This window comes from Ranitomeya variabilis, chromosome 4, assembly GCF_051348905.1.
Source record: "Ranitomeya variabilis isolate aRanVar5 chromosome 4, aRanVar5.hap1, whole genome shotgun sequence".
In the NCBI taxonomy this organism is placed as follows: domain Eukaryota; kingdom Metazoa; phylum Chordata; class Amphibia; order Anura; family Dendrobatidae; genus Ranitomeya; species Ranitomeya variabilis.
Genome location: NC_135235.1, coordinates 72,530,353 through 72,557,753, shown reverse-complemented (window position 1 = coordinate 72,557,753; position 27,401 = coordinate 72,530,353). Strand labels below are relative to the sequence as shown.

The following is a 27,401-nucleotide window of genomic DNA, read 5'->3' as shown; positions in this document are numbered from 1 at the left end:
GCTGGGGGTATAATGTGGAGAAGAACCAGCTTTCCTCTCTGAAGAAACTGTATTACACACTGAATGTATTTGCATTGACCTGTACTGTTCAATGCCTCCTACTAGCAAGGTCTGTCTGTGTTCAGACCTGTGTTTTGGGACATGAGGATGGAAACTTGGGGCCCTCCAAAGAATCATGTTTACTCTCTAGAGTATTACAAAATGTGCAACAGGATGAAACAAAAAAATATACAAACTCCTAAATCATTTCCGCATGCAGCAATAAACTGCTAGGAAAGCAGGACGGAGGGGGAAGAATGCATTACCTACAAGTAGCCATTAGATTTTCCAGTTCTGCAAAAGTAAATATGTGACTGAGAGACCCTTCAGATATTTCTATAATGCATTTATACAGAAAGAGTGGAAAGACTTATTTCTGTTAAATACTTACAGAAATATGGAATTAAGAGCAAGGAGCAGCATAGGGATAGTATCTGTACTGTCTTAATGCATAAGATTCACAATTGAAGGACTGCAATGTAGGTAATCAATAATTATTGATATTTGAGTAATCATGAATATTGTATACAATGAACATACAGTATAGTGCCAAACAGAACTCAAATAATGTTACCATACAATGTCTGGAAAAGACCACAGCCAATGTATAATCTAGAGTTTAGATGGATTCTAAACAGCTCCATTACTCCAAATTTGGCTTCACCTGGCTTTTCTCGGCAGCCCCATAAAAAGTGAATGGAGCATCAGTCGGGCAACCGATCTGCTCCTCCATTCTGTAATGGGATAAAGTTCCCCACCAATCAAAAAGTTATCACCTATTCTAAGAATAGAAGATTTCACTGTACATCTCTTTTAAAGGGAATTTTGTGAGCAGGATCAACCCTCCTAAGCTGTCTACATGGACATGTAGGTGACAGAAAGTTGAATGAAATGCTAAATTGATTTCTGTGATCCGATGATTTATTCCAGAGAAAGTCACATTTATCTTAATATGTAAATGAGCTGTTAAGATTTATGGGCTGATCACTGATCTGCATGAGAATCTGCCTACAGAAAGTATTGTAAATGAAAGGGGAGTTACTAGTGTGAGACATGTAATGACTGACAGTCTGCTCCACAAGTCTCACACTGGTAACCTCCGCCGTTATTTATAATAAGATCTTAACAGCTCATTTACGAATTTAGAACAATGAGGATTTTTCTGGAATAAGACATCAGATCTCATGCTATCATTTTATTGAACTTTCTATGACCTACATGCCCACTTAGATGGCTTGGGCTGGTTACTGAAATATTTCCTTCAACTAATTCCCATCAGGGCCATTTTTGTTTTTTTTTCCTCCACTGTTTCTAAGAGTCACACTTTTTTATTATTGTTTCCAGAAGTATAAGGATTTTTTTCTTTGCAGGAAGACAGTTTTGAATGACACCATTCACTTTACCATTTAATGTAATTTAAAAAAAAGGAAAAAATTGGCTGTGAAATGGTGAAATAAATGCAATTTCACCGATGTTACACAGGTTTTCGTTTTCAAAACGTGATAAAGTGATAAAGTTACCTAGTAACTTTATTTTGCATATGTAATATGATTCTGGCTATACTAAGTTACAGAAATTACAGAGAATAGTGGAAGACTGGAACATCTTAAAAAAGGAGCAAAATGGGCTTGGTAAGTTAAATATTACTTATATTATTATTTTAACTTACAGGTATTGACACTCTTGAAATTGTTCCAGAAAATGAAGTATGTTTCCCAGAAAGTTATAATTACATGTTTGGTTATAGACATGTTTATTTGTTTTGTGTGTATTGGAACAACATAAAAGAAAACTGAGAAAAAAGGCAAATTGGACATAATTTCTCCCAAACCCCCAAAAATGGGCTGGAGAAAACTGTTGGCAACTTAACATTTGGTTGCACACCCTTTGGACTAAATACCTGCAATCAATCGCCTCCTATAACCATCAACAAGCTTCTTACATCTCTCAACTGGAATTTTGGACCAATCATCTTTTGCAAACTGCTCCGAGTCTCTCATGTTTAAAGGCGCCTTCTCCCAAGAGCAATTTTAAGATCTCTCCACAGGTGTTCAATGGGATTTAGATCCGGACTGCGGATTGCTTGCTACTTCAGAACTCTCCATGTTTCCATCCATTTATGGTTGCTTCTTGAAGTATGTTTGGGGTCACTGTCCATCACCTAGGGCGAAAACCCAGCCTTGTGACATTGGGCACTACATTGCGACCCAAAATCCTTTGGTAATCTTCAAATTTCATGATGTCTTGCACACAGTCAAGACAGCCATTTTTAGCTGTAGGTACTTTTTCCCTTTCTCTGTAGGCCTCATTTAGTTTTCGGTAAACAGTAGAATGATGTGCTTTATCAAATAGATCTATCTTGGTCTAATTTTTCCACAAGAAGCTTTCCCAGAGGGATTTTGACTTACACATGTTTATTTTGGCAAGCCAGCTTTTTATGTCTTTGTGTCAGCACTATGGTCCTCCTGGGTTGCCTACCATAGCGTTTCATCTAATTCAAATGTCGACAGATAGTTTGCGCTGACACTGATGCACCCTAAGCCTAGAGGACAGCTTGTATGTCTTTGGAACTTGATTGGGGTGGCTTATCCAGCATCTGGACTATCCTGCATTGCAATCTTTCATCAATTTTGGGGCTGTGCAGATGGGGGTAATAAACTAACAGGGCTGTGCAGATGGGGGAATAAAATGAGGGTCTGTTAAGAGGTGAGAGAATAAAATGAGGGGCTGTGTAGATGGGTGAATAAACCAGGGGCTGAGCAGATAAGGAGGAATAAACTGACAGGTTGTGCAGATGGGGGGGAATAAACTTATGACTGTGCAGATGGGGGAATAAACTGAGGAGCTGTGCAGATGGATATAGAGTGTGGACAGCGGAAATGGAGGTAAAATATGGAGTTATGTTAGCATGGTGGGGGACAGCCATAAATAGTGTAATGGAAAATTAGAGAGGGGACAGCCATGGTATAGGATGTGGTTCGTAAACACGGATGGTGTGGCTGTTATAGCTGATAATGGTAGTGTAGAGGCCACATACCATAAGAGGCTTATTTAGGGTCATAATATGGACTCATATTTTTATGCAGAAGGCATTTTAATAACCCACTTATTTTTTATAGGCACTGTGTTGCGATGTACTGCAAAGGACCGGAGAAGAGGAAGGTCTTCAGAGAATAGCTGTGGAAGTGAAAAATCATCCAGGCATCTAGACAAGATGTAGGTGGAAAGAGACAACTCCAGAGAAGATGTAATTTACAAGGTACCTGGATGTAAATTTTCTTTGTGATACTGACAAATTCTTTTCAGTACTGTGGTTCCTGTATGGTCTGCAGTCTGATAATGGCTGTTAATAACAACTCCCAATATCTCCTTGCCATTCTTAAGGACATACTGGGAGTTGTAGAGTTGTATGTTCATGAAATACAATTGTTTATGAGGCTTACTTGATATTAAAATTGATTGTTGTACTAAGCTTGGTTCTTGAATTCAAGTACTCTTGGTTCTGGTCATGTATTCATGTACTCATGGTGGTTCTGATGATGCATTCATGTACTAATGGAGGTTCTGGTGACATATTAATTTACTGATGGTTCTGGTGACATAGTCAAGTACTGATGGTGGGTCTGTTAATGTATTCATGTACTGATGGTGGATCTAGCGATGTATTCATATACTAATAGTGGTTCTGGTAACGTATACATTTGCTGATGGTGGTTCTGGTGATGTATTCATGTACTGATGGTGGTCCTGGTGATGTATTTTTTTTAGTGATGCTGTTTCTGTGCCATGTTCATGTACTATTGATGGCTAGGATAGTCTATTTATGCACTGATGATGATTTCGGCTTGGTATTAATGCAATGGTGATGGTTGTGGTGATGAATATATCACCAGAATAATCATCACTACATGAATACAGCACCAGAGCAATCATCATTACATGAATACAGCACCAGAAACACCGTCAGTTTTGTGCCAACTGTATTTGTTGCATGACGGACAGAATGATGGAAGTACACCACTTGTTTATTTTTTACTTTTGATGAAATTTTTTGTGTGAAAAAGTTAACAATTCTAGTGGAAGTGGTCATCAGAGTTTGTTACCTAACCCATTGGAGGGGAAGGGGGGATATGCATTAGTGCTCCTGTTACTTTAATCTATGAGGCATTCCTTTGCTTTGGTGTGGGCGGAGGGCGCCATTGACTTCATCTGCCTAGGGCATCAAAATACTTTTTCCCAGCCCTGCCAATCACTGTGAAAAGTAGATAGCTGTGCCCAATGCCCCTTACACAGCTAATTGTCTGGGGTGCTGAGTCAGATGGCCAGCGAATGTAAGATAGGCCAACAGTTTAATTCTCTTTGTTGTGTTATTCTTCTGTTAGTCCTCCTGAAAAAGAATAAATAAATAGACAACTGGGCATTTCCATATCCCTTGCCAGTAGGGAAGGACCCTACTGTCTCATAACTGGTTTAGTATGAGACTGTAGTCCGCTCATTCTCTACCGGCACTGTAGGGTTGTAAAGGGTCAACAACCCCGACCGGGCTTCGATGGCTATTAATGGCAGAACTCTGGCTCATGATGTGTTTCTTATTTGGCATGACCAGACTCCAATCTATAGACTTGTCTACTGCAATTACATCATACAGCAGAGCCTCTGCTTCTGTATCTTCTCATTTTTAGAAATCATTATCGTAATATAATTGTGTTGTTTCCAAGGGTCGTTCATGGCATTGTGGTAACGTAAGACATACTCTGTGTTCAGAAAAAAACGCAGCATTTTCCAATTAAATCTCCCACAACACAGTAACATACGTGATGAGAAGCCTATTACTAATACTTAGCTGTAACATATAAAATGCATTATGTAATGTGGCCTCCGGCATCATACACAATTGTGAGCGGGAGAACGCACCCACACGCTCCGGGATTACGCAATGTTCTGGAGACTGGAATAGGTAATTACTTCTTATGGGCCATGTTCTTTCAACAAAAAATTATGACCACAATCATTTCTATTATGATTAACACGTTCTCCTTAATGTGCAGTGTGCCATTGCTATAGCAGATGAGGAAAGAATAAACAAAATAGTATGACTGCAAGTAAATCCATCAGGAATCCATGTACTCGTCTATGGTAAAAAATAAAAATCTAATTAGCACACATATTAGAAAATTGGGTATTACAAAAATAGATTTACTTTTTCTTCGAAAAAAAAAATCCACTCTTGGGGTGTTTGGTATTTAAAGGTACCGTAATACTGGTTAAACTATTTTGATTCTTAAAGGGAATCTGTCACCTCCAAAAAGCATTTTAAATGAGCTACACTGTCATATTGGAGACTTAGAATAATAATAATCATCTTTATTTTTATATAGTGCTAACATATTCCACAGCGCTTTACAGTTTGCACACATTATCACCGCTGTCCCCGATTGGGCTCACAATCTAGAATCCCTATCAGTATGTTTTCGGAATGTGGAAGGAAACCCACGCAAACATGGGGAGAACATACAAACTCCTTGCAGATGTTGTCTTTGGTGGGATTTTAACCCAGGACCCCAGCACTGCAAGGCTGCAGTACTAACCACTGAGCCACCGTGCTGCCTTATCCCTACAACTTATGAAAGTCATATTAGCACTGTACTACCACAGTGCCTGAGAAAATAACTTTTAATTCGCATCTAAGAGTTTGGTGCACCGTTACTCCTTTTCTTTGCATATTGGGACTTCCCTCGCTTCTGATTGACAGTGCTCGCTTCCTAAAGATTAATGCTAAAAACTAAAACTGAATGTTTATCATGAACAAAAGCTTATAGTATATAGAGTACATGTTGAGAATATTTTCAGTTTTTACCTAAATGCATGTATTTTTGTTTAAAAATGTATTTTGCAATACAATTGTTTACCAATCAGATTAACTCTTTTTATATTTCTATAGCTCGAGTGTTTCTGAACTTGGAGATATCAAACGTATGTGATTTTTTTTTTAATTATTGTTTTATTTTGAATGAGGCAAAAGGGGGGTGATTTGAACTTTTAGATTTTTTTATTTATTTTTTAATATTTTTAAAAACATTTTTTTTTTACTTTTTATTTGCTTCAATAGTCTCCATGGGAGATTTTAAGCTGCGATCTTGTGATCGCTTGTGTTACACATAGCAGGACTGAACTATTTTACAGACTGGGCGGCGCTTATAGTAGATCGGCAATGACAAGTACAGGGGTCTCCTGCAGACCCAGGTTTGTCATGTCAACCCATCGGTGCCCTGCGGTCACGTGACAGGGGTGCTGATCAGTGGAGCTAGTGATGAGCTTCCTAAATGCCACTGTAAGATCGCTATTCCACCCGCGGCTGTTAGGGGCACATGACAGCTGACCAGATCAGCTGTCATGTGCCAGAAAAGATGCCGGCTCAGCGCTGGAGCCTGCATCAAAGAGGGGGTGCCAACCCATGATACACTTATACGTCATAGGTCGTAAAGGTTATGCTTATTGTGTTAACACAGCCAAACCAGATTAGTATACCCTTTTTTATTCTCTAAAATGTATACCAGATAGACCCTGTTGCACTTTTTTCTGCAACCTAGCCCTTTTATCACTGTGCATAGCGAACTGCAGAATTAGTTAAAGGGAATCTGTCAGCAGGTTTTTGCTACCTGAGAGCAGAATGATGTAGAGAAGAGACTCTGAATCCAACGATGTTTCACTTAGTTTACCTGGTGCAGCCATTCTGACATAGAGTTTTTAGATGTAGCATGAAGCAGAGCTGAGAAAGCTAGCCCCGCCCACACTAGGCATCCATGTACAAAGTCCATAGACAATGAGCTGCATATCACAGGCAGGGGTAGAGTTGGAATAGCATGGACGTGCTGCTGTAGGCAATGATAATCAGGTTATAAAACCTTCAGTGAAATTAGCACACAGCCTCACATATGACACATCATTGAAATCTGTGTTTTAACCCCTACCTCATGCTGTCCTCAGATTACATAGCAAAAACTTGCTGATAGGTTCTCTTTAACAGTGAATCCACCATTGAGCTTGTCTGGTGGTTCTGGTCTGTAACTTTTTTCTCCATATTACTGAACAATCTCCTTAGTGTCCATAAGACTGAAAGTGCAAATTTCAACTGGTTATAAATAAGTTTAGAAGATGGTTCAGAAGAAGAGAAGCAAGAATTATAGACTGAGCTCACTGACAGCCTCACTGTTAATGCATTCTGCAGTCTGCTATGTACTGTGATATATAGAGGATGTAGGATCTAAACATTGTCAATAAAACCCTTTTAAGTAAAAAAAAAGTCCCCAAAAGGTGTAAATTGCCTTTAATTTTATGTAAAGTGAGCAAAGCAGCTTAGTAAAACAACATACAGTAGTTAGATATGGGCATTTGTCTAATCCATCCTTTTCATGAAATATACAAAAGATGTATACCTTGATCACCCTAGGCCTCTGCCCATTGGGCCTGGCATCTTCCTACACTTTCCTGCTGCTGATGGAATATGGTCAAAGCGATTGGAATGAATGGAGCTAATTAATGCCCGACTTATAAGAACATGTGATATTGGTGCAGATGAAGAAATGAACAATAAAAGTGATCTCTATACCAATGGAGGACTGAAAGAATTGGGGGATAATGCCATAGATGCTATCTGATTTTTTATGATATAAGGCAAACCTCTAATTGAAATTGAAATGAAGGAAAAATAGATTTTCCCTATTCATTTTCTTGCCATCTTTACCTTTGCATCTATAGTCAGCTTTATGACGACTCTTCAAAAATTATTGGGTTATTTACCTCTGTAATTGTTAAACTGTCCTTAGTATGAAGTGAGGAGGCAGTATTAAATGTTTGCTTAAAATAATGATAGTAAGAAAGGTTGTTTTAGTAATGAATGGATTAATAATAAAAATATTTTAAAAAAGTTCTCTTGAAAAGAGCAGATAACATAAATCTTCGTTCACTTCCTTGCAACGGAAGGGACCAAAATAAATGATTTTAGAAGGGCAGGATCTAATGATTACATTTATCTGGGGCTTCAATATAGTTATAAGCTCAGGAAACAATTAATATTAAGGAACATGTGAGAGAGGGGCCCCTCGCCCGGGAAGAGGTGATTTACCTAGTGAAGCATCACATCCGATGTACAGAACTCTCCCGACTGCGCAGGTTATAGCCGAGATGTCAGCCGCCTTCTCATATCATTTGCCCATCTAACCAGGGGGTGCAGGGAGGATTTTTTTTTAACAGTAACCTTGGACCTTTGCTGCTGCCATGGGACAATCAATGCGTAACTTTACAAATAAATTTCTGACCCCCTCTGGCAAGTAAAGCATTAAATAGCATTTCTCTCTACTATCAGTGGGGGTCTCCATTAGGCAACTGAAAATGAAAACTATGTCAGTTGTCCATAAAGTGAAGTACTTTAAAGTGAAAAATGATCTTGTGCAATACATGTGATGAAAGGAAAAATCACTGCAGCGAGACGTGTATATATGAAAGTACAACGTGTAAGCAGACGGGACTGGTGTATTCTGTGCATCAATGCGACCGTTGGTGGGAATGTCCTGGCCGCGAAAAATGTTTGGTCACCATTTTAGAATTTTACCAGTCTACATCTTACATTGTGATTACCAGAGGTAACAACTTTGGCACAGAGCAGCTCCATCTGCCAACGACAAGGCTACATTTTATGTGTCCAGGCAGAATAACAGGAGCCACACTGAATCATCCTGCCGGTACAAATAGTGCTAAAGCAGAAATATCTTAAACAATGGACAGATTTAGCTCTTTTGCTTGTTTTGTTTTTTTTGCAATTTTAGGTCCCATTTATGGTTACAGAGATATGGAGAATTTTTATTTAATGCAAATTGTTCCTAATTTTTACTAATGGGGCGTGGCTTATGCAGAGCTCACTAAAGACACGCCCCTGAGCAGCGCTACCTTAGTAAAGACCTTAAAAATTAGCACTAAATTTTAACAGCATGGGGGATTTAAAAAAACAAAACAATAAAAAATCAGATTACTCTGGAGAACAGCAGGAGCAAAATAAGAGCAAAATCTCGTCACTTTTGATCTGATATCAGGTGCTCATTTAAGTACTTGTCTCAAATTCTTAAGTAGGTAAAATCGCAAAGTGCTTGTAAAATCAATTAAAAATATTTTCCACTCTTAAGAACAGAGAGATTTTTCATTTCATAGTGTACAGCTTGTTGCCTTGATTAGGGGCCGCCCTGCAGTCTGAGTGGTCAGTTACTTACACAAGACGTACACGCTGCTTCCAGGCTTTATGTTTACAGCCTGTTCTCGCTGGTCATTAGATCCAGCCAGTTTTAGTCCCCCTGCACTTCTTCCATGCTGCACCATGTTGCTAGTCCATATGACCAATCTTCAGGGGTGCACCGCCCAGGCAGAGCAGGAAACTGGAAGGCAGTGGAGGGGTGCACTATTGAAGAAGCAAGACAAGAACAATCCTTTAAAGTGGCCAAAAAGTAGCACCAGTTCCAGGAGTGCCAATACAATAGCATGAGCCAGAGATATGCACGTTAGTCGTGCCCAGAGAGTGCCACACAATACTCAGATGTTCAGTGAATCATTTTCCCAAATCGTGTTCAACAGTGCCAAGGTGATATGGATACTAGCAAGTGTATACAGTGCCAAGGTAATATACAGTGCGGAAATACAGAGGGGAAAGTAAAGTATTTAGTCAGCCACCAATGGTGCAAGTTCTCCCACTTAAAAAGATGAGCGAGGCCTGTAATTGACATCATAGGTAGACCTCAACTACGAGAGTCAAAATGAGAAAATAAATCCAGAAAATCACCTTGTCTGATTTTGCAAGATTTATTTTGCAAATTATGGTGGAAAATATGAGTTTGGTCATTAACAAAAGTTCATCTCAATATTTTGTTATATATCCTTTGTTGGCAATAACAGAGGTCAAACGTTTTCTGTACGTCTTCACAAGGTTGGCACACACTGATCCGATTTTGAGGACATGCGTCTATAAAAGCGGGCAGCACACCGACACTGCACACAGATACAGGAATATAGCCTTATTATATATAGCACAGTTCCTTAGTATCTAAGTTCTCACTTATTATGTATAGCACATTCCTTAGTTACATAGTTTCCTCTTTTATTATTTATAACACTGTCCCTTGTTATGTTCCATTCTCTAGTTATATATGGTCCATTAATATATAGCTTCTCCTGCTGTTATGTACAGTGCTGTCTCTTACATAGTTTATGCTAGTTATATTTGCTAATCACATCGACCTCTCTTTATTACATAGTCCTCTCTTGTTAGATATAAAATGGCTGCTAGTGGAGCTGCAAGTGACCAGAAAACCAGTCCATCTGCTCCCCCATTAGAAAAGAAGCTTTCCCATGCTCCATCAGCTATCAATCCATTATACAACCCCTGGCGAAAATTATGGAATCACCGGCCTTGGAGGATGTTTTGTTTGTTTGTTTTTCATGATTCCATATTTTTTTCCTCAGAATTGAGTGACTTTGCTTGGTTAAAAAAAAGTAACCATTACTGACTGCAACATTTTTTGTTCTTGATTTCTTTTAGGGTTTCTTAAGGCCAGAAAGTTGCCATTTGAAATGACTTTAGTTTTGTGCCATGTCTGTCATCTGCTTTTTTTTCTACAAAATTAAACAACTGAATGAACATCCTCCAAGGCCGGTGATTCCATAATTTTTGCCAGGGGTTGTATATCTAAAAAGAGAGGACGATATGTAATAAAGACAGGGCTCACTATAAATAATCCAATATGTAAGGGATAGAGCTGTACATAACAAGAGAGGGCACTGTGCAATAAGGGGCGGCGATATACATAATAAAGGAGACTATGTAAGCTAAATATATATATGTTGCTATATGCTGTATATATCTGTAGCTTTGTCGCCATAAAAGGAGGGGGGCCCAGACACATTTCTTGCACGGGGACCCCAAGCTGTTACTGTCCGCCCCTGCTGCTATATAATATCTTCCATACTGCTACTGATGCTGTGCTATGAAAGGATAGAAGGACAGGAAACCATCATATTTCTGTGTGCTGTAAATTAGAGCAGCTAGTCGCCTCTCACTTTCTCATTGACAACTGAACATTAAATAGTGCCTACAAAGGAGAAAAATGGTGAAAAACTCCAGAAATAACCTTACTCCTGATGTTCACACACACACGACGGCTTATTCTGAAAAGTAACCTGAAATGACAGGTACGCTTGAAGCAAAAATCTGTCCATTCACTGCTAGCAAACTAAAATGGTATAAAGTTGAAACAAAACTTTTATAACTTTTTTTTTCCCCCAAAATAAATACAATCAGTCACATTGCTCCTTTCTCCAAGAATTCTTAAAAGTTATTTTCTGTACTTTGCAGGCACTTTATTTTGGAAAAAGAATCATAGGAATCTTCTTGATGCAGTTATTTGAAATTTTTCTGAATATTGGTTGCGTTCTTGTGCTTCACATAAGTTCCTGTGGTTTCTGATGTAACACATTGTTAGCGGATTCCGTGCGATATTTTCGGAAATGTTTTACTTATAGACAATCTGCATATAAATAGAACTGATTCAATTTGTCTTGCAGTTACATTATTGTCTCATTTTTCAGGCTTCACTCTTAAGGAATATCACAGCGGGGTACTGTGTCCTGGATCATATAAAAGGCATGCTGCTTTCATTAGTACATAAGTTATGGGGCCATATATAACCAAGAACGAAAATAAGATGACAGTCTCACTGTGTAAGTATAGAATGAGGTAGGACAAGAGAGATTTAGCAGAAAAAAAATGAAACATGTTTAATTCTCTATTTGGGTCCAATACATACCATCTATACGTTGAAGACATCCAGATCTACCTCTCTGGCCAAACGTCACCTCTCTGCTGTCCTGTATCCCAGAGTGTCTACCAGCCATACCATCCTTCTCTTCTGGCTTCCTAAAACTCAATGTGGACAGAAATGAACTCATCATCTTTCCTCGATCTCACCTAACTCCCCTACCCCATTTATCCATAACAACTAATGACACCACGCTCTCTGCAGTACTGGAAGCCCGCTGCCTCGGGGTATCCCTCAGTGTCCTTCAAACTACACGTCCAAGCTCTCACAACATCCTGCCGTCCCCAACTCAAAAATATTTCTAGAATGCGTTGTTTCCTCAACCCTGAATCAACTAAAATGTTAATGCATGCCCACATCATCTCCCGCCTTGACTACTGCAATACCCTACTTTATTCCCTCCCTGCTAACACTCTCGCACCCATCCAGTCAGTCCTTAAATCCTTATGAAATCTCTTCTCATGTACAGCACCATGAAATCAATGGTGCTCTAGAAATAAATATTAATAATAATAATGAGTGCCAACACAGACTAATTGAAACTTACCCTCCACTCTTCATATTAAATGTGACTGCACATTCCTAAGGTACATAAGGCTGCCGCTCCTTCTGTGTCTGTGACTGGTACCCTGTTGTCCGAAATGGCTGTCACATGGCATTAGGAGTCTGAATTGTGCTTCTGTGCATTTTTCTGTCCTTCACTGGACAAAACACCAACATATTCAGCACTGGTGCATTCCATACGAAGAAAAAAAGAGAGGGAAGCCATGGTTCAGACATACCACAATGATTCCCAAAGCAAAATTCACATGTTACAGATTTTGGACTAATGGACACTATAAGATCCGTTGTCAGGTTCATTTTTTGCAGTTCTCTTAAAGGAGTTATCCAGGACTAAGGACCTAAGAACTAACAGGCAGGTAGATGCTACCTATCTACTTGTCGTGCCCGGTGCCAATCTCTGCCGGCACAGACCATTCCTGATGGCAATTCTGCGGTACTTTATTATTATCTATATATATAAGAGGCATCGTGATTACTCGCTAATCCCGCCCCCTGCATAGTAGCTCCGCCCCCACACATCACCACACATAATCCCACCCCCACCACATTACCACACACAATCCGCACCACATCACCACACATAATCCCGCCCCTTCAACACATCACCACACATAATCCCGCCCCCCAACACATCACCACACAATCCCGCCCCTCCAACACATCACCACACATAACCCCACCCCCACCCCTTTACCACGCATAATCCCGCCCCCCACCACATCACCACACACAATCCTGCCACCCCATCACATTACTACACATAATCCCGCCCCCCCACCACATTACCACACATAATCCCTCCACATCACCACACATAATCCCGCCCCCCACCACATTATCACAGATAATCCCACCCCCCACATTACCACACATTATCCCCCCCACCACATTACCACACATAATCCCGCCCCCCCACCACATTACTACAGATAATCCCGCCCTCCACCACATTACCACACATAATCCCGCCCCCAAAAACATTACCACAGATAATCCCGCCCCCCACCACATTACCACACATAATCCCACCCCCCACCACACATAATCCTGCCCCCCACCACATTACCACATATAATCCCGCCCACCCACCACATTGCCACACATAATCCTGCCCTCAACCACATCACCACACATAATCCCGCCCCCCACCACACATAATCCCGCCCACCCACCACATTACCTCACATAATCCCGCCCCCCACCCCATCACCTCACATAATCCCGCCCCCCACCACATCACCACACATAATCCCACCCCCACCACATTACCACACACAATCCGCACCACATCACCACACATAATCCCGCCCCCCACCACATTAGTACACATAATCCCGCCCCCACCACATTACCACACACAATCCCGCCCCCACCACATTACCACAGATAATCCCGCCCCCCCACCACATTACCACACATAATCCCACCCCCCCACCCCATCACCACGCATAATCCCGCCCCCCCACCCCATCACCACGCATAATACCGCCCCCCCACCCCATCACCACGCATAATCCCGCCCCCCCACCCCATCACCACGCATAATCCCACCCCCAACACATCACCACACTATTGTTATTAACTTCATTTTAAGTTAATTTACCACCTGTGTAAGCGCTATTGAATTTTGTCATTATTTACTTTAGTTTAATCACCAGCAACGTTAATTAGATAGCAATGAGCGTGCCGAGCGTTAGCTGGCTGGAAACAGCTAGTTTATTTATATAGCACCATTCATTCCATGGTGCTGTACATGAGAAAGGGGTTCTGTACAGAGTTATAGATATCATTTTCAGTAAAGAGACTGGTACAGAGGGGAGAGGACCCTGTCCTTGTGGACTTACATTCTACGGGATAATGGGGAAGAGACAGTATCCGGTGATGTCACGTAGACAGAGCAGCTGCTTCTTTTCTGCTTTGTTCTGCTGATGGGGCATCACCGCCGACGCCATGCTGATTTTACGTAGTTTTTAAAATATTTTGTTTTTACTTGGGACATACGGTAAGGAGGAGGATTACAAGGACAGAGATGCACACAAATAGCACACAGTACAGAATGAAAAAATAAAATCAGCATCATCTTCTCTGCACAGTGCCCGCCCAAGCATAAATATGCAAATACAGTGCACTCCCACTGCCGGACACAGACAGATATGGGCCCCTGTGCAAGAATAGTTTATGGGCCCTTTGCAGTCCAATAGCTCATCATAATACACAATTCCACCTGCTTTAGAGGTGGTAGTGGCCCCCTTATATTCTGGGCCCCTGTGCGACTGCACAAGTTACACCAATGATAAGTCCGTCCCTGTACACTCCAACTAACACCTACGAGTATGTTTTAATGTGTGGGTGGAGGAAATGTGCACAATACAGGGAGAACATACAGTCACTTTGCAGATAATGTTCATGGCTGGATTTGAACCCAGGAACCCATTGCTGTAAGACATCAGTGATTACAACCGAGCAATCACGGATCTTTAAGTAAAAGTGTTTCGCCCTGCAAACTAACTTCATAAATTTCTACTAATTGTACACAACACGCTCAAGTCATGAAGAAATGAGAACAAATACTATTGTACTGAATAGAAAAAAGGTCAGCATCAGCACGAGGAAGCGGAAGGTAGAACTGAAGTCAGCCTTCAAAGCCAAAAGTTCGGGGGTGATACAGGGTAATGTCATTTACAGTCCTGTAAGGCGACTCTACAACATATTGCTACCAAATGAAGCTCTTCATAGATCAGTGCTTCGGCCTTTGTTAAGGGACAATTTAGCTGTAAGCCCCAGTCTCCTGTGTGGTCCCGAGAAGGAACGTGTAGGTTCTCTGTTTATAACGCTGCACTCTGATTACAAGGTTTGTGTATACTCTGAGAGCTGGATCGGAGCAGGAAAAGGAGGGAAATATGAAGAGTGATTAATTGTTTAGATCTTTTCTCTCTAAAACACATTGACCCAATGTAAACAGCTCCAAGAATAACTGGCTGTCAGCCGTGACGTCGTTTTCTTTCAGAACAAGGACCTCGGGCTGTACCTTGACAGGGCCTTTGAGTAGGCCAAGAACACCTGGTAATGGATTTTAAGTTCCTTTCTCTTCGCCTCTATCTACGTAGGCAGCAAAATAAGCAAATTGTAATTTCATCAAGCTTATACATCCTCCATGAAATAAAGTTATACTATAGAGCTGATCTATTGAGATAATCTATCATGTTAAAAAAAAATGATCAAAAATACAACTTCACTGGAAGGCCACATTCACATATTCAGTATTTGGTCGGTATTTTACCTCAGTATTTGTAAGCTAAAACCAGGAGTGGGTAAGAAATGGAGAAGTGGTGACGTGTTTATATTATACTTTTCCTAGGATTGTTTCACTCCTGGTTTTGGCTTACACCTACTGATGTAAAAAACTGTGGCCTTATACTATGATGTGGAGATTCACAACTATATTTCAGGATTGGCCTGCTGCCCTGATCCCCAAAAACAAGTTAAAACTGCATTTAATGCACATGCCTGTCTATTACAGTGGGGCAAAAAAGTATTTAGTCAGTCAGCAATAGTGCAAGTTCCACCACTTAAAAAGATGAGAGGCGTCTGTAATTTACATCATAGGTAGACCTCAACTATGGGAGACAAACTGAGAAAAAAAAATCCAGAAAATCACATTGTCTGTTTTTTTATCATTTTATTTGCATATTATGGTGGAAAATAAGTATTTGGTCAGAAACAAAATTTAATCTCAATACTTTGTAATATATCCTTTGTTGGCAATGACAGAGGTCAAACGTTTTCTGTAAGTCTTCACAAGGTTGCCACACACTGTTGTTGGTATGTTGGCCCATTCCTCCATGCAGATCTCCTCTAGAGCAGTGATGTTTTTGGCTTTTCGCTTGGCAACACGGACTTTCAACTCCCTCCAAAGGTTTTCTATAGGGTTGAGATCTGGAGACTGGCTAGGCCACTCCAGGACCTTGAAATGCTTCTTACGAAGCCACTCCTTCGTTGCCCTGGTGGTGTGCTTTGGATCATTGTCATGTTGAAAGACCCAGCCACGTTTCATCTTCAATGCCCTTGCTGAAGGAAGGAGGTTTGCACTCAAAATTTCACGATACATGGCCCCATTCATTCTTTCATGTACCCGGATCAGTCGTCCTGGCCCCTTTGCAGAGAAACAGCCCCAAAGCATGATGTTTCCACCACCATGCTTTACAGTAGGTATGGTGTTTGATGGATGCAACTCTGTATTCTTTTTCCTCCAAACACGACAAGTTGTGTTTCTACCAAACAGTTCCAGTTTGGTTTCATCAGACCATAGGACATTCTCCCAAAACTCCTCTGGATCATCCAAATGCTCTCTAGCAAACTTCAGACGGGCCCGGACATGTACTGGCTTAAGCAGTGGGACACGTCTGGCACTGCAGGATCTGAGTCCATGGTGGCGTAGTGTGTTACTTATGGTAGGCCTTGTTACATTGGTCCCAGCTCTCTGCAGTTCATTCACTAGGTCCCCCCGCGTGGTTCTGGGATTTTTGCTCACCGTTCTTGTGATCATTCTGACCCCACGGGGTGGGATTTTGCGTGGAGCCCCAGATCGAGGGAGATTATCAGTGGTCTTGAATGTCTTCCATTTTCTAATTATTGCTCCCACTGTTGATTTCTTCACTCCAAGCTGGTTGGCTATTGCAGATTCAGTCTTCCCAGCCTGGTGCAGGGCTACAATTTTGTTTCTGGTGTCCTTTGACAGCTCTTTAGTCTTCACCATAGTGGAGTTTGGAGTCAGACTGTTTGAGGGTGTGCACAGGTGTCTTTTTATACTGATAACAAGTTTAAACAGGTGCCATTACTACAGGTAATGAGTGGAGGAAAGAGGAGACTCTTAAAGAAGAAGTTACAGGTCTGTGAGAGCCAGAAATCTTGATTGTTTGTTTCTGACCAAATACTTATTTTCCACCATAATATGCAAATAAAATGATAAAAAAACAGACAATGTGATTTTCTGGATTTTTTTTTCTCAGTTTGTCTCCCATAGTTGAGGTCTACCTATGATGTAAATTACAGACGCCTCTCATCTTTTTAAGTGGTGGAACTTGCACTATTGCTGACTGACTAAATACTTTTTTGCCCCACTGTATATCCAGAATCTGTCCCAATTTTCAGATTTGACATCCACTCTTTTGAAATGGATGGCTCATCTTTATTAGCATTCTGCCAGATAATAGGTGCTAGAACTTTCTTTTTTCTTATTTCCTAGTAAGAATTGCTCCTGCCATTGTACAGTCACTTACCTGTCCTGAATTGAAAGCCCATCGCTCTGTAAAGTCTGTATGCAGCTTGACAGACAGGCGACAAGGTGCAAAGAGACAAAGGCCTCTTTCTTCACCCTTCCTCGAATTCATTTTGGCCTCTCTGCTGCTAGATACAGATTACACTCGACAAGGCAGTAGACAATAAATTAGAAATTACCTTTCAAATTAGATCAATTTTCTGCAGTACAGTGATTATGACCCTAGGATTGAGTCCTAGTAATGCTGTGATATCACTGGTGCCACTAGGGCACAAGTTCCCACCAGCTCAGGAACCACATGAAGGGGGTCTGAGAGCTATATGTGACTTCCAAACCATTGGTTGGGGAAAATGTTCCATTTAGTCCACTGAGGTCCTCTGATATCAATGAAGCTTTATTTTATACACAAGGTAGAAATCTTGCAGTCTCGATCTATTATTGTAGAGATTCAAGGCTTGGTTGGTTTATACCTGATAAAAGTGTGAACTGTTTCATCCAAGTACTTGAAGGTATGGACAAATTACAAGAGATATTCTTTTGAACATGATGCACTATGTGTAAGAATGCTGCAGGCTGGCATTCTATGCCCTAGGCCACATTGACACATCCATTTTTTTGTGTAAGAGAAACCATCTTACATTAGTGTAAAAGATCTGATTTTTGTGTGGAGCACAACAGAGAGCAACAGACCCAGGGGAAGGACGAGGAGCCAGTGACATCTAGGACTCTTACTATTTTTTATAAATGTACATGAGCATGTAAATGAAAAAGAGGTTTATTAATGAAAACTAAAGACATGAGACGGCCAAAGTCGGCCAAACCCACTGATATCGATAGGATTGGCCGACAGACTAAAATGTTTGGGGGCATCCTGACAGATGATGTTGAGGGAGGGAAGGAACCTGGCTGTTGAATTTCAACTGCTGATATCTTTTTGGTCAAATAAGCTGCTGCCAGAGAAGTGTGACAGTGACTCTCTCATGCTGGACATAGGAGCGTGCAGCCGAGCCAAAAGTTCCTGTGTATTAGAGAGTATGGAGAGATTGCTGTAGTAGCTGTGGCTTTAACACAAGATTCACACATCAGTGTGAGTGATACCATCCAAGAAAAATGGACCAATTTTTTCTCAGGTGCTATCCTAGATATTTCCTAGTTGCTTCATTCTTTTTCTGTCCTTTTCTTTTATACTGAAGCAGATAGGCTGTTTGAACTTTTTTCATCCATTGACTCTTAACAAAGTTATCAGTTAAAAACCGAAGAAACTACAATGAAAGAATGAAGTACCACGTCTGTCTTCCTAGTTTCATACGTGTTTCACGGATACCCAATAGACTTTAATCGCCAAGTCTAGTTTGCAAAACAGATGAGAATAAAAGCTGCTCCAAGTCTCCTGGATTTGAGACAGGGATCCATTTTTAAAACTGATGTGTATGGATCAACAAAATTTAATGTGTCCGAGAAACAAAAGGAAAGTACTAAGACATGTCACACGGATGTGTTAGTGTGGCCTTAGAGACATTTGCTGCCAGTTCAATAGTCAAGGTGAAATAATTTTGTCTAATTGAATAGATTTTTATTGTGTCCTCACTCTATTTGTTCCCTTTTATTACTGGACAACCCCATCTTAAATGCCAAAGGGCCCCAAATAATAATTAAAAACCCAAAAGCACACATGATCACATCCCAGACCAGCACCATTCTAGCAATGAAAGTGCTGTGAGTCCGTGTGGTCATGTGATATTGTTATATGACATGACCGATGTAGCCTATCAGCTGCCACTGATGGGCTGCAGCGTTCATAAATCCATTTATCTAGAGGCACAGCACTGACATCGCTGGAACCTCGTCAGTCAGGGAAGTATGCATTTTTTTTAATTTTTTTTATTTTTTTTACTACTTCCTTTTTTGATGATGCTTTATTTGATAATTCTAATGCATGCTGGGATTCTCAAACAAAGCATCATCAGGGGCAGAGGCTGCAATCACTGCCACAGTACCTGCCCCCATTTGGAAATGAAGCATTGTCAGTGATGCTTATTTCAGGGGCTGGGCTAATCTCTGCTTTGTCACTGTGCTATGTGCACAATGACAGTGCGCTCTGTTGCGGACTCACAACCGCAGTAATGAGCCGGCAACAGAGTGGATTGTCAGAATACCAGGAGCCCCTGCAAGTGACGTCACTGTTGTCCGCACGCTAGGTATTGTGACAATGCACTCTGTTGTTTGCGCTTTACTGCTGCTCTGAATCGGCAACAGAGCACACTGTCATTGTGCACATCGCACAGTGCACAGCAAGGAGGGACTAGTTCAGCCCTGAAAAGAGCATCACCGATGACTCTTCATTTCAGTGAGGAGGCAGGGGTTGTTGCAGTGACTGCAGCCTCTGCCCCCTGAAGACCCTCTGCTTGAGTATTCCTGCATGTACTGGGATTCTAAAAGAAAGCAACATGAAAAAGGTAGTGAAAAAAAAAAGAAAAAAGAAAAGCAGCTTGATAGTGGAAGTATAGGGAATTTTTAATTCAAGTATGTTAGAAAATAGTTTAGATGATGGCAATAAATAGATAGGGATGTAGGAGGTAGGAGGAAAATGAGTTTGGACTTCAGACCACCCCTTTAAGTTTACTGGAGTAAAATAAAATTTTACTTTAGTTGCAATTTTCTAAAGATCTGTTGGCATACAATGTATAAGTGAAATGGTAGATGAGGCTATACTTAGAATATAAAGGCAAATTATTGCCAAATGTATCTAAATATATTATTAGAATGCAATTGAGCCTTGTAATGTATATAATTAGAAAATAACAGTGGTTACGTATAATGTCTGGTTAGTTGGGTCCTAATAAAAAACAAGAACCGCATTAACCACCTAATCTGAGACGCAGTTAAATAAATAGATGCTGAGGCCAGAACATATACCATGGCTGGATAATCATATCAAAAGATTCAAATGGAAGATGTCTCCACCACAAAATATTTTACAGCTCATCTTCTGTAAAAGACATGTTTCACCAATGTCTCTATAGAAAACCTTTGTCCATATGCGGCATAGTAAATCCATGAAGGGCCCATTCTCAACTATCCAACCTCAGCTTGTTTTATCTTTGCACGTGTAATGCCGCATTTCGCCTCCAGTGGTCACTGCAGAAAAATATGTCGCTGCTGCATTTGTGGCTGATCAATAGGGTTTTCGGCCTTTAAACAATTCTGGACTGGCCATATGATGATGTTGTGTGTTCACTGACAAAGAAGTGAGCAGGGAGTGAAGGATATTAGAACAATACGAAGATAATTGGATTACTAAGTGGCTAGGTGCAGACAACCTAAGGGTACCGTCACACAGTGCCATTTTGATCGCTACGACGGCACGATCCGTGACGTCGCAGCGATCGTATGATTATCGCTCAAGCGTCGTAGACTGCGGTCACACGTTGCAATCACGGCGCTGGAGCGATGCCGAAGTCCCCGGGTAACCAGGGTAAACATCGGGTTACTAAGCGCAGGGCCGCGCTTAGTAACCCGATGTTTACCCTGGTTACCAGCGTAAACGTAAAAACAACAAACCGTACATACTTACATTCCGGTGTCTGTCCCCGGCGTCTCAGCTTCTCTGCACTGTGTAAGCACAGCAGCCGGAAAGCAGAGCGGTGACGTCAGACGTCACCGCTGTGCTCGCTTTCCGGCCGGCAGGCGCTCACAGTGCAGAGAAGCTGAGACGCCGGAGGACAGACACCGGAATGTGAGTATGTACGGTTTGTTTTTTTTACGTTTACGCTGGTAACCAGGGTAAACATCGGGTTACTAAGCGCGGCCCTGCGCTTAGTTACCCGATGTTTACCCTGGTTACAAGCGAACACATCGCTGGATCGCTGTCACACACAACGATCCAGCGATGTCAGCGGGTGATCAAGCGACGAAAGAAAGTTCCATACGATCTGCTACGACGTACGATTCTCAGCAGGGTCCCTGATCGCTGCTGCGTGTCAGACACTGCGATATCGTATGGATATCGCTGGAACGTCACGAATCGTACCGTCGTAGCGATCAAAGTGTGACTGTGTGACGGTACCCTTATACTTAATCATCTAAGAAAATCAGGTTGCCCATGCACACCACATCCTGATTAAACTCTGATCAGAGGGTGATATGATTCTCTCAGATGAGGAAAAGATAGGAGAAAAAAAATTCTCCATCTTCTTCAATCTGCCAGCCCATGTAAATTGGACTCCACTCAGATGTCACCCGAGTGCAGTACGATGTTTTCCATTGACTTGCATGACTGAGTGTGATCCGAATATCTGATCAAACTGGGGCATGCTGCTAAATTTTTTCACCAGACAGGCTCAGGAAAAATTTGGACATATGCATGGCCCCCTTGAACATCACGGGGATAAATGCTATCCGCCAAAACGACGGAGAGCATTCGACCAATTATTACAGTCATCTGTACGAGCCCTAAGGGATGACAATCTATATTGTGCCAAAGCCACTTTTTGATTAGACACTTTTGCGTGTTCTGTTTTTCTTTATGCCCTTTAATGGGGATTTGTCTGTGAAGGCTGCAAGGCTGTAACATTATAATAAATGTGGGATCTAATCTGATATGTATTATTACAGTAAATGAAGTCAGTATTCCCGGTGTGTGGGTGCGGAACATGCGGCACCTCCTCGGCCTGTCGTCCTTCTTATTTTGGCTCATTTATGAAAGAGAAAACAAACAATATGTGGATGATGTGGGGTACCAACACTAACATTACAAGGCAATTGTAAGAAATGTCTATAGATATATATGACTACAGTTAGCCAAGACATGTCAGGTATTTGAGCTCGTGCCTATAATAATGCCTATAATTTGGCTCTTGTTTCATGTATGCATAATGAATCTATCAGCTATATTATAATGTCAAATATTGTTATTTCTTTCTCCCCGTAGGCACTAACATGGAAACTGATAAACGCCTTGCCAGTACTCAAATTTTAAAGAGCACCTGCCACCAAAATTCTCCGAAGGCTGGTTTCGCACAGATAGAATATATGTAATTAAAGAAGACAATTTACGGCTAATGTTACATTTATTAAAGATGAATACATGGAATTTGCTAATATAGCTTTTTATAAAGTTCTGCTCCCCTTTCTATGTTCGTGAAACCATGTCTGCTTGTGCTATAAGCCTTCTGCCCTCCCCACATATCCATAAAATGACTGCACCGCAGGGGCATCTGACGAGACACCTCAGTAGATCTCAGCCATTAAAGGAGAAAATGATCCATTGTTTAAATCAGGTGTTTGTGTTACATGTATTCTTTAACCCCTTCCCAACCTTGGATGTACCCAGTATATCATGGCTGGTAAGTACTTGCAGACATTGGACATACTGGGTACGTCATAGCTAAACTGGTCTCATTATAGTACCTGCTATTTCTAACAGCAGGACACCTGGAGTCATCGTACGGGGGATGACAACTACTATTGCTGTGATTGGCTGTTCAATTCTGAACAAAGAAAGTGCCTGATACACTGATATCCAGCGTACGTGCTATAACAGCACAGATCATAGGCTGGAACCTAGCAACCACAGTGTCACCAGGGCAGATCAGACAATGATGTCTATTGCACCAATCAGAGTGCAGTGACTTCCTCAATCTAGCTGCAGACGTATAAAGTGCGGTTACTGTGTCATTCTGTTGTGCTGTGCTGGGCCTTGTGGTGCCACAGACTTTTTGAAGCCTGTGCCATCACTTCTGCTGGTGCTGCTGTTGCTGAAGAAGAAAGAAGACGTTCCCAATTCTTCCCTGATCCGTTCCTGATCCCTGATCTTCCCTAATCCACATCAATCCCACTCTCCCGCCTTCCCCCCTTTTCCTCCCCTTTTTTCCCTATCCCCCTCCCCTCACCTCCTTCTGCCACCAAGCGCTGATCAGTACTTGATCGCTTGATCTTAGGCAGGTTATTTCTTTTTGTGCCTTATGCAGCTGCTGAGCACTGATCAGTGATGCAAATCACTGATCAACGATACCTACTCGCTGTTTTACAGGACTCCGTGTGTGCGTCCTGGAGCCACAGAGCCCCTGATCAGACAAACACGATGCTTGCAGACCATTCCATCAAAGTCTGTATTTCAAAACATCACTCCTTCCCTTTTGAGCCCTGCTGTGCGCCCAAACTGTAGTTTTCCTCCACATATGAGGTATTAGAATACTCAGGAGAAATTGGACAACAGATTTTGGGGTCCATTTTCATCCTGCTATCCTTGTGAAAATAAAAACAGTTAAACAGGCTAAAATATTTTTGTGGAAAAAAATATGATTTTTTTTATTTTTACGATTTAACATTATAGTTTTCTGTGATGCACCTGGAGGTTCAAGGTGCTCACTACTTGAGATGAGCGAATTTGCTCGAGTTTCCTCTTATTCCGTTTGTTGGGCTCTCCATGCATGTGTCGTGACTGTCACACAGCCGCGACACATGAAGCTGCGGCGTTGATCAGCTGATCAGCTGGCATGATCCAAGAAGCCGGGTTCCCTCTGCAGCTTATTCAGCAAGCGCTATAGCTTGCCGAACAAGAGGGAACCCAAGCAAATTCGCTCATGACTACTCACTACACATCTAGATAAATTCTTTGGGGGGGTCTAGTTTCCAAAATGCAGTCACTTTTGAGGAATTTCCACTGTTTAGGCACATCAGGGCCTCTCCAAATGCGACATGATGCTTGCAGACTATTCCATTAAAGTCTGCATTCCCTTCCAAGCCCTGCTGTGCTCCCAAACAGTAGTTTTCCTCCACAGGTGGGGTATCAGTGTACTCAGGAGAAACTGCACAACAGATTTACTGGTCCATTTTTTCCTGTCACTCTTGTGAAATTAAAAAAAGTTAGGGCTAAAATCATTTTTTGAAGAAAACGTGATTTTTTTTATATTCAAGACTCGACATTATAATTTTCTGGGAAGCATCTGGGGGCCAAGGTGCTCACCACACATCTAGATAAATTCCTTGGTAGGTCTAGTTTCCAAAATGGGGTCACTTTTGGGGGGAAAGCACTGTTTAAGCACATCAGGGGCTCAGCATCCGATTTTGATTCCAGACAATTTTGTGCTCAAAAAGTCAAAAGGTGCTCCTTCCCTTATGAGCCCTGCCATGTGGCCAAACAGTGGTTATGGGTTATTGGCGCATTCAGGAGAAAATGTACAACACTTTTTTGCATCCATTTTCTCCTGCTATCCTTGAGAAAATAGAAAAAATGGGTCTAAATTAACATTTTTGTGAAAAATAGTTAAATGTTCCTTTTTTCCTTCTACATTGCTTCAGTTCCTGAGTTGATAAACTTCTTGAATGTGGATTTGAGCACCTTGAATAGTGTAACATTTTGGTATTTTCTGTCATATACACACGTGGTCAAAATTGCTGGTACCCCTTGTTTAATGACAGAAAAACCCACAATGGTCACAGAAATAACTTGAATCTGAAAAAAGTAATAATAAATAAAAGATCTATGAAAATGAACAAATGAAAATCAGACATTGATTTTCAACCATGCTTCCACAGAATTGAAAAAAAAAATAAAACTCATGAAATAGGCCTGGACAGAAATGATGGTACCCCTGAAAATAATGTGACAAAATGGACATGTTAAAACAAGGTGTGTCCACTAACTAGCATCACAGGTGTCTACAATCTTGGAATCAGGGAGTGGGTCTTTATATAGGGCTACACATACACACTATCTCACCAAACAGCACAGTGAGTATCACATTCAACATGGACCAGATGAAGGTAAAAGTTATAAGACCATCTCCAAGCAGCTTGATGTTCCTGTGGAGATCACCACCATACGGAGACCACTTGTGCGACTCTCAGCAGGGAGACTCACACCGATTTTCAATTCGTTGTGTGACCCCGCCGGCCTAAAGGTTCTCCACAGAACATATTATGTGCCAGTAAAGGTGCATAAGATGTATCCCAATATAACCGATAAATGTTTCAGGGGTTGTGATTCTTTGGGTGACATGAAACATATATGTTGGACATGCTCCTTGGTAAAAAAAAAAAGAACGTTCTAGCTTGAGGTTAAAACCTTGATTAGAAGTGTAATTGGAGGGTCGATCCATCTTAACCCAACTGTTTTACTTTTTGGTGATAAACCTTTAGCATTTGTAACACTCCAGGGTCCTGGTTATCACAATGGCATTGCTTTCCTCACGGGGAGAGTGATGTCACGCTTGGAAACGAAGGAAGATCTCTTTTATCAGGTAACCACAATGCACACAACATGTTCCCACTCCAGGCCAGAAGGGGGAGCTCTAAGCCTGGTATAGGGGGAGCTCCCCTATAAATACATTCTGGTCTGGAGGGAAAGTGAGTTTCAGTTAGATAGTGCCAGACAGCAGACTGGAGCAGTCTGAGACAGAGAGACGTGTTTGGGGCTGTGCAGCTGGAGTTGCTGCAGCTCCAGGTTTAAGAGATCAAGAAATAACAGTATTTCGTGAGAATTCAGGAGAACGAAGCACAGGAGAGAGACACCAGGGGAGCATAGCAGCATTTGGACTTTCTCCCTGGCCGAGCGCAGATTCCGGTAGCCGGAAGACCGAGGTTGTGTCGGACTCTAGGAGGCACAGCAGAAACCCGCAGGACAGCTGGATTACGCATCACCTGTCTGCCCTAATACCTAGGAGGCACAGTGGCACATAGAGCCCGGGTCGTGATAGAGACCCTATAAAAAGGCTCGAGCCACCTGTAATACGTATTTGTGTCCTAACCTTCATGGAGGACAGAGAGAATTGTGAGGACCTTGCCAGAAGCCAAAGGCAGTAAGGGACTACAACACCACCACGCTAGAGGAAGGCTTCTAACTCCACACTGGTAAAGGGGACACTCTGGATTCATTTCCAAGCCGGTCGGACCCTTCCTGTACCTGTGATCTGGTGCCCTGGACTGTGGCTGCCTGAAGTCTTCAGTAAACCAGGTAAAGAGACTGCAAACCCGTGTCCTCCATTATTTACTGTACCACTCATCATCTTCACCTACATACCGGGAGCCCTGGGGACCTACTTCACCTGTGGGAAGTTGTACCATCTAGCTGCCATAAAATCACCCCAGAGGACCACTTTAAGTAGCGTCGGTCCCCACTGACCGAATACCACAGGTGGCGTCACGAACACAAACTTTATTCAAAACTCCTTTAAAGACTTTCCCTTTTACATGGGTGCCCAGGGCCACGGACCGGGTCACCGTCACCATGACACATCCCCTTAAGTACCACCCGGCCCTGGCGGGCAACTCATTTTACCTAGTACATACTTTAATTTACTTAATTTTATCACTATGGCTGCACGGACCCATATAACCTGAAAATGTAAAATGTCAGTTTTATCCACAAATTCAGTTAAGAAAAAAATTGATGCACTGATGTTATACGAGCGTATTTAAGCTACTAGATCAGATACATTTGGGCTCTATAGCGTTTGGGCCCAGTGGATGGACTTCCAAATAAATGGCTAAATAATGCTCTTTTTTATCACCCTAACCTGCAAACTGTTGAAATATTGCGTGTTGCATTAAAAGACCTTTAGGTCCCAAGAGTTCACATATGTGCTTATATGTATCCAATGTGCTATAATATACCCATATGTTGATTTTACTTTTTGATTTGCAATGCATCTCGAAAATAA

The 27,401-nt window shown here is 41.6% G+C and overlaps 1 long non-coding RNA gene across 2 annotated transcripts; it reads left to right on the top strand.

Annotated features, from left to right (window-relative positions):
- The first annotated feature begins 3,097 nt into the window (after window positions 1–3,097).
- LOC143768421 (uncharacterized) lies at window positions 3,098–22,995 on the top strand. Of its 2 annotated transcripts, XR_013213860.1 has the most exons (4): window positions 4,943–4,996; window positions 5,981–6,012; window positions 11,668–11,799; window positions 22,670–22,995. It is a non-coding gene; the product is annotated as an uncharacterized LOC143768421 (long non-coding RNA). The 2 variants fall into 2 exon arrangements; XR_013213859.1 differs by lacking the exons at window positions 4,943–4,996; window positions 5,981–6,012 and adding an exon at window positions 3,098–3,298.
- The last annotated feature ends 4,406 nt before the right edge of the window (window positions 22,996–27,401 follow it).